The sequence below is a fragment of the Chrysochloris asiatica genome, unplaced genomic scaffold (assembly GCF_000296735.1).
Source record: "Chrysochloris asiatica unplaced genomic scaffold, ChrAsi1.0 scaffold00002, whole genome shotgun sequence".
Lineage (NCBI taxonomy): Eukaryota > Metazoa > Chordata > Mammalia > Afrosoricida > Chrysochloridae > Chrysochloris > Chrysochloris asiatica.
Genome location: NW_006408520.1, coordinates 38,528,066 through 38,535,622, shown reverse-complemented (window position 1 = coordinate 38,535,622; position 7,557 = coordinate 38,528,066).

The following is a 7,557-nucleotide window of genomic DNA, read 5'->3' as shown; positions in this document are numbered from 1 at the left end:
AAAAAAAATGTTGCATCAGGATTGGAGGAAGATATACGATATATGATATACAGATGAGACAACTTTGCTTGCTGAAAGTGATGAGGACTTAAAACATTTACTGATGAAGATCAAAGAGCATAGCCTTTGGTATGGATTACATCTCAATGTAAAGAAAACAAAAATCCTTATACTGGACCAATAAACAACATTCTTATCAATGGAGAAAAGATTGATGTTGTCAAGGACTTCATTCTTCTTGGATCAACTATCAATACTCATGGAAGAAGCAGTCAAAAAAGTGACATACTGCATTAGGCAAATCTGCTGTACAAGACCTTTTTAAAGTGTTGAAGAGCAAAGATGACAGCTTGAGGACTAAGGTGGGCCTGACCCAAGCCATGCTATTTTCAATAACCTCATATGCATGCGAAAGCTGGACAGTGAATAAGGAAGACCATAGAAGAATTGATACCTTTAAGTTATGGTGTTGGAGGAGAATATTGAAAGTGCCATGGGCTGCCAAAAGAACCAATAGATCGGTTTTAGAAGAAGTGCAACCAGAGTGCTCCTTGGCGGCCAAGATGGCCAAACTTCATTTCTCATACTTTGGACATATTGTTAGGAGGGAGCAGTCACTGGAGAAGGATACCATGTTTGGTAAGGGTAAGATGGAGGGTCAGAGAAAAAGAGGAAGACTCCCAATGAGATGGATTTGCCAAGTGACAGCATGGATGGACTCAAGCATGGCAATAATAGTGAGGTTGGCCCAGGATTGGGCAGTGTTTTGTTCTGCTGTGCATAAGGTCGCTATGGGTCTGTACCAACTCCATGGCACCTAGCAACAACATACAGTAATATACAGTTTTTGATATTCACAATATGTCCTATAAGTAGGTAAACAAGTTTCAAGAGTAAGTTAAAATATGTTTCAATAACTAAAAGCTGAAATAGGTTGCTGTTAAAGTGCCATTGAGTTGGTTCCAACTCATAGTGACTCTGTAGGGTTTTCAAGGAGTGGCTGGTGAGTTTAAACCACTGACCTTGTGGTTGAAAACCAACCCTGAGGTCAAAGGTTTATCCTAGCGCACCACACCAGGACTCCAAAAATTCAAAAACTGAAACATACCAAATATTACATTAAATCACACATCCATACTTCTTAAGATAAGCAACATTATTATCCCCATTTTATGATGAAAAAACAAAAGTTTGGCATAATTGGGTAACTTGATAGAGGTAGCAAGGAATCACACAAGCGTCTACATTTGAATTGATCTAGCCTCTATGATTCCAAAGCCCAAGCTTTCAAATTCTGCTCTAGCCTGTCTCTTTTGAAAACTGGTGACTGAACTATTTCATGTTTTAGAAACTGAGTCCCAGAAAGACAGAATGTTTTAGAACAAAATTCCTAGCCATTTAGTCACAAACCTAGGCATTTGAGCTTTGGTGTTAAATAGATATCCAATGGTTTTGTATTTTTGTAGCTACATTGTTTTCTCATTTGAGCAACTCCATACATGGATCACTGCATAGGTGAAGTAGTTATCACTTAACTCTAATGTGTTCAATAATTAATGGCAAGTAGAGGTGATTTCTTATCTGAGCTTTCTGAAGGAGATGTTTCAGAGCCGACACTAGTACAGATATATTCTCCTGTTCAGATGGGAATTGTGCTTGTCATTATCACTCAGCTTTATGGATCAAATCATACTTTCTAAATGCCATTCCTCCTTGATGTGTTATCCCTTTGCCTACACTGATCAATGAGTATCTGGTTATAGAGACAGGATTCGAAGTGATTTCTTTGATTTCCCTTGATGATTTCAAAAGCATTAAAGGGTACTACCATCCCTTTGTGGGCCCCTGGGCTAAGGGTGAGGGGATAGTGCACATTGCACTAGTGGGCCAAGACCAATCCTGACCTTTCTTTGCTCTTCCTTGAATGAGATTTTGAAACAGACAGACAAAGAGAGAAGGATACACTGTAGAACAATATAGCTTTTAACATCTATGCTACACTTCAGGAAGACCACAGGGGAGCTAAAGCTGAGGGAGGAATAGCAATAATGATCCTTTAAGCATGAAAGGTGACAAATGTAGAGAATGAAGGGAAGGAGAATGCCAAAGGGGGAAGAAATACCAACATGATTATACAATTAAATAGTTAAACTGAAGTCTTCTAGATGATCTTTACTCACTTACATGCTTTGGTTTTAATTTGCTTTGTGTTTTTTTGTATAAAAAGTAAGCAACAGCACAAATCAGGAATAGGGATAAAAACAATCTCATAATGAGCCCAAGAAGGTGCATAGGATGGTGTTTGCCAGTAGAAAGTCTGTATTAATGACTTTAAATCCAGGTTGTGGACAAAATTATTTATTTAGAATAGCCTGTTGATGTCTAGTTGATTCCGATTCATTGCAACCACGGAGGACAGAGGAGAATGGCCCCACAGGGTTTATAAGATGATAATCTTTATGGAAGCATGCTGCTACATCTTTTCCTCATGGAATGACTGTTGGGTTTCAACGGTCAACCTTTCAGTAACTTAGCACTTAACTAACTGCACCGCCAGGAGTTGCTTGCTTAGTGTACTAATTCCTAATGATTTGCTCACTTAATTGCTTGTTTATTTGGTTATTAATTGAACGCTCTTTGATATACTGTTAAGAACTATGGGTGCTTTTCCTAGGAAAATACTCATGCCCCTGATTTCATTTAAAAAAAAAAAATGTATATAATCTTAGATTTATAAAATTCAAGAAGGTCATCCCTAAGCTCCTGTTTCAATAATGCTTGGTTTAGAATGTCACACCAGGCTGCCGAGATGGTATGAGAAGATGGGTAATTTTTGAATAGTTAGAAAGATTAAAGGTAAAGCATGTAGAAAGTTCTCAGTAATATTGGTGAAATAGAATGGATGATTGAGTTAAGAGAGGTTTTCCTTCAGCTCTCAGCCTCTCTCCCTCTCTGTCTGTCAACTACTTAAAGATTCAGTAACCTTGGTAAAGATTTGTGCCCTTCACCACTCTTCTTTTTTTTTTTTTTTCACTTACTCACTTCTGAAGACTGAAGCTAGCAGTCAGACTGGAAATGCCTTGCAGCCTAATAGCTACTTATGTCAGCTCGGGCAGTAAAATGGTTACAGCAACCCTATGTTTCTGGGAAATGTATATTCAACTTCAGCTGAACAGCCCATCTTTTAGGGCAGTGCTTTCAAACTTTAATGTGCATGTGACTCCCTGGGGATCTTGTAAAATGAAGATTCTGGTTTTGCAAGTTTGGAAGTTGGGGTCTGCATCTCTAACAACACCCCTAGATGATGCTACTGCTGGTGTTTCATAGAAAAGACTTTAAACAGACTTTAAACCTAAGACTATAGCTTATTTAGGAAGCTATGAAAACTATATGCTTAACCAGGTGTTAAATTTGTTTCAGTCAGATAAGGTAAGTTTGCTTCTGTTCTTGATATGGTGGTACACCACTGAATCTATTCTGAAGTTAAGCTTATATTCCCAGAAATGTTATTTGATAAATATGATCCTTCCAAAAAAGACTTTTGAATAAAAAAGGAGGTAAAGAAGTATTTTTTTTGTGTGTAAATCTAAAAATTTCAGAAAAATGAAAATCAACTTTTTTATCTGGCTAAATAGACTCCAGTAGAGTCCTGGTGTGACACAGTGGGTTAATGTGCCAGACTGCAAAACTGTTTAAACTGCAAGGTCGGTAATTCAAACTCACGTTATACAGGGTCACTATGGGTTGGAACCAACTCGACAGCACTTAACAACAACAACAAGCGGACGCCTGTAGGATAAGCACTGGACTGCAAACCACAAGGTCGGCAGTTCAAACCCACCATTTGCTCCTTGGAAACTCTGTACAGGGTCTCTATGAGTTGGAATTGACTTGACAGCACTTAACATCAACAAACAAGAAATTGAAGCTGGTATACATATAACAGTGTACCTATAGCACAAGCTGGGCATGATATTATAGTTATCTGTACAGGACCATCTTCACAGGACTGTTATCTAGAAACAACTGGAGGAGATTTACTGTATTAATATGAAACATCAATTACAGAACTATAGGTTTATATAAAGGCTAGACAAATTTTCTAATAAAATGGAAGCTATTTCCTCATATTTATTTCAAGCATAAACTTCAAATTTAATTGATTCTAATGTGCACATTCACCTTTTAGCATAGCTAATGTTAGGATGTGTCTTATGATCATGGAGTTTCACAATTGCTTTTGACCAGGTGGCAGTTGTAAGGAAGTTGTCCTATGTGTGCTTGTGTGAACTTGGTTATTATTTTCAGTGGCATGACTGGACAACCAAAATCCCTTGACATTTTAGCCAACATCCATCAAGACTTTTTGAGGAAGGAATGTTATTTCAGAATGAACATCAATGCTCTTGAAAACGTAGAGATTGAAATTGTATAACATGGTGTTGTAAATGTACAACAATGGTGTTGAGATGAAATATAATTCAGGAGTATCGATCCTATGCAAGCAGAAGACTTAAAAGTATTATTACAAATGTGTTTTACTTATGTTTCTATTTTAATCTATTAACAAGAGTAAAGCATAATAAAAATTCATGTGTAAATGAGTCTGACAGAGCTTTTTTACTAAGTATAAAATAAAATGAAAATATGTAAGAAAACTCTGTGTCATGGCCTAAATTGCCAGCATTTTGTTCTCTTTCCTAGTGGTGTATCTTACAGTAAATGGCAACTGGATTGAATGAAGTGTTGCTGTTTATAATCTACACATAGAGGAATAGAAGTTAACCAAAATTGATTTATGATGCTTACATTTATGGAACCCTAAGAAGTACAGGAATAGAACTGACACAGGCAACTCTAAGACTCAGGTTTCTTGAGGAATGAATTGTGGTAAGGTTAGAGGGACACTTTCAAGACACTAATATTTCATCACATGTCTCATAAACAAGGTTAAAAATTTTTAACTGATGTCAAATACATGTAATCTAAAACTAAAACATTCTTTCCATACAGTTTTTATGCTAACTTTGGATTTCCCAAAATCTTTTCAAATAAGTGATACGTTTTGGTTTTGACATAAATTATATCTCCAAATAAAAATTTGACATGCAATTTTTGCATGTAACCTTCTGTCTATAATTAAAATAATTGTATCCCGGCCTTGATTGTTGTGTACAAAAAAAATCAAGAAGAAAAGCCATCAAGAGCCTTCTTTAATCTATCTGAATGTCTTTATACAGAAGAAATGAAAAAAACTAGGTACATGTTTATGGTGATAATTCTGTTTATTATTTACAGACTTTTTCTTAATTTTTCACATGCCAATATGTTGTTCCTTTGGAAACACATTATACTGCTGCTACTATGATTATATTACAAATAAGTGGCTATTTAAATGAAAATAAATACAGAGAAAAAAGACAGAAAACACTTGCCTTTTTTTTTTTAATGTTTTATTTTGAATTATGTTATAGTTTACATGGGAGAATATTAGCTTTACATTCATCCTATTGTATATCGTTTTGTTGCCATGGTTGCAATCCCCAACATGCATCATCAACTAACCAAATCAAACAAACAAAGGGTATATACCCTGTAAGCCTGTATCCCCCCCCCCCCCAAAAAAAAAAAATCAGGTCATCAGCACACAGCCTCTCTACCATGTCATCGTCTCTGCCTCCTTCTCTGGTGTCACTGCCTCTCTGGGTAGGATCCCTCACTCTGCTCTTCTCCCTTGATAGTCCCAGGGACCCCCGCTCCTGGACTACAAAATCAATCATTCTCTTCCTTTTGCTACAGAACGTCTACCTTTACATTTCCAACCCTTACAGTCAGCCCTGATCACAATTAGTCACTATTGTATTACAAGAGACCTATCCCCATCTCCTTTCATTAGCCCCATCTAGAGAGATTGGATACTACTCAGTGGAAATTCTACCTTCCTCCACGCCCTCTGGATCTAGGCTCCCTCTTGAAAGCTTGTAAACCAGTCACACTTTCCTTTTAATGCAGCCTTCACCTACTACCATGACACTTCAAAATAATTATGGGTTGAGTTTCTCTCTTGTCACCTCAGGTTTGAAACATTGCTGTGAATATTTAGAGTATCTGTTAAGTCTGAGCCCTAGAATCACATCTCTTGGGTATGAATACTGAATTCACCAATTTCTAATGGTGTAGCTTTGGACAATTTAATAAATTTCTAAAAATGTAAATGTCTCCATCTATAAAATAAAGTTACCCAGAATATTCCTCTTCCTATTACTGTTGGATCATGTGAAGGAACTTGGCACACTTAGCCTAGTAGAACTTGTCATTACATTAGATCTTTGATACTTGCTATTTTTTTATGATTAAAATTCTACGTACTCAGCAATGGATAGATGCAAATACATAATTAAGGCAGAAATTGGGATGTATCTGGTGGTGTAATGCTTGTTGGCATGCAGAGGAGAGGATGAGAGGCAGTAAGGCTAGTGGATTACTAATGCTGATCCAATGTGAGGCTCAAAGGGCTAGATCTAGTGGGAGGAAAGTAATGATGCAAAGAAGAAGCAAATACAATGAATTAATGGCAAGGATTTACTGATTGATTGGATAAATGAGCCTGGGGGAAGAGTCATACCTGCCTGATTAAGAATAGGGAATCTAGGAGAAAGGATAGATAAAAAATGAGAAAGGATTTTCTTGAGTACAGAAGAGGCATCGAGATAAAAATGTCCAGCCATGAAGCTTAGGAAGAGCTGGACTGAAATCCTTCACAGGTCTTCTGAATAAACGAACAGAGCAAATCATCTTTTTCTTTTTTTTATGAAATACAACAGAAAGTTACATAGAAGCAGTGACTGTGTAGTTTCCTGTAAAGCAAGACGCCTTATTGAAACTCAGTTCCTGTCTTTGTAAACCGATGTTGAATAATCTTTGTTGGTCACATCCCAAATGGATAAGACTGGAAGGTGTGCCTTAAAAAATTAGCTGTGCTGTAGTGAGAGTTAAAGCATTAATGTGCATACCTTATTGCTCTTCACCCAGGTTCTTTTTAAAATTTTAATTATATTCTGGATGTCTAGAATATGTAAGGTACTTGTTTAAAAGTAGACAACATGCTCAAAGGCAAGACAACCCATCTTCTTCCTCACTCTATTCTAGAAGCCTCTTAGAATGAATTCAAGGCATACAGAAGTAATCAAATAAATTAGCAAAGAAGAAATGCATAACACAACAATATGTTTTATATGACATATATAATAATATAGAAAATATTACTAACTACCAAGTGAAAAAAACATATAAGGAAATATTTTTCTGGCCTCAGAAAGATTAACTGCAAGTGTGGAAATACATATGCATGAAACCTTTAAAATTTGTACATGTATGTTTGTTGTTGTTAGGTGCCATTGAGTTGGTATTGACTCATAGTGGACTTATGCACAACAGAATGAAATACTGCCTGATCCTGGGCCAACCTCCATGCTTGAGTCCATCAATGCTGCTACTTGACCAATCCATCTCATTGGGGGGTCTTCCTCTTTTTCTCTGATCCTCCACCTTACCAAA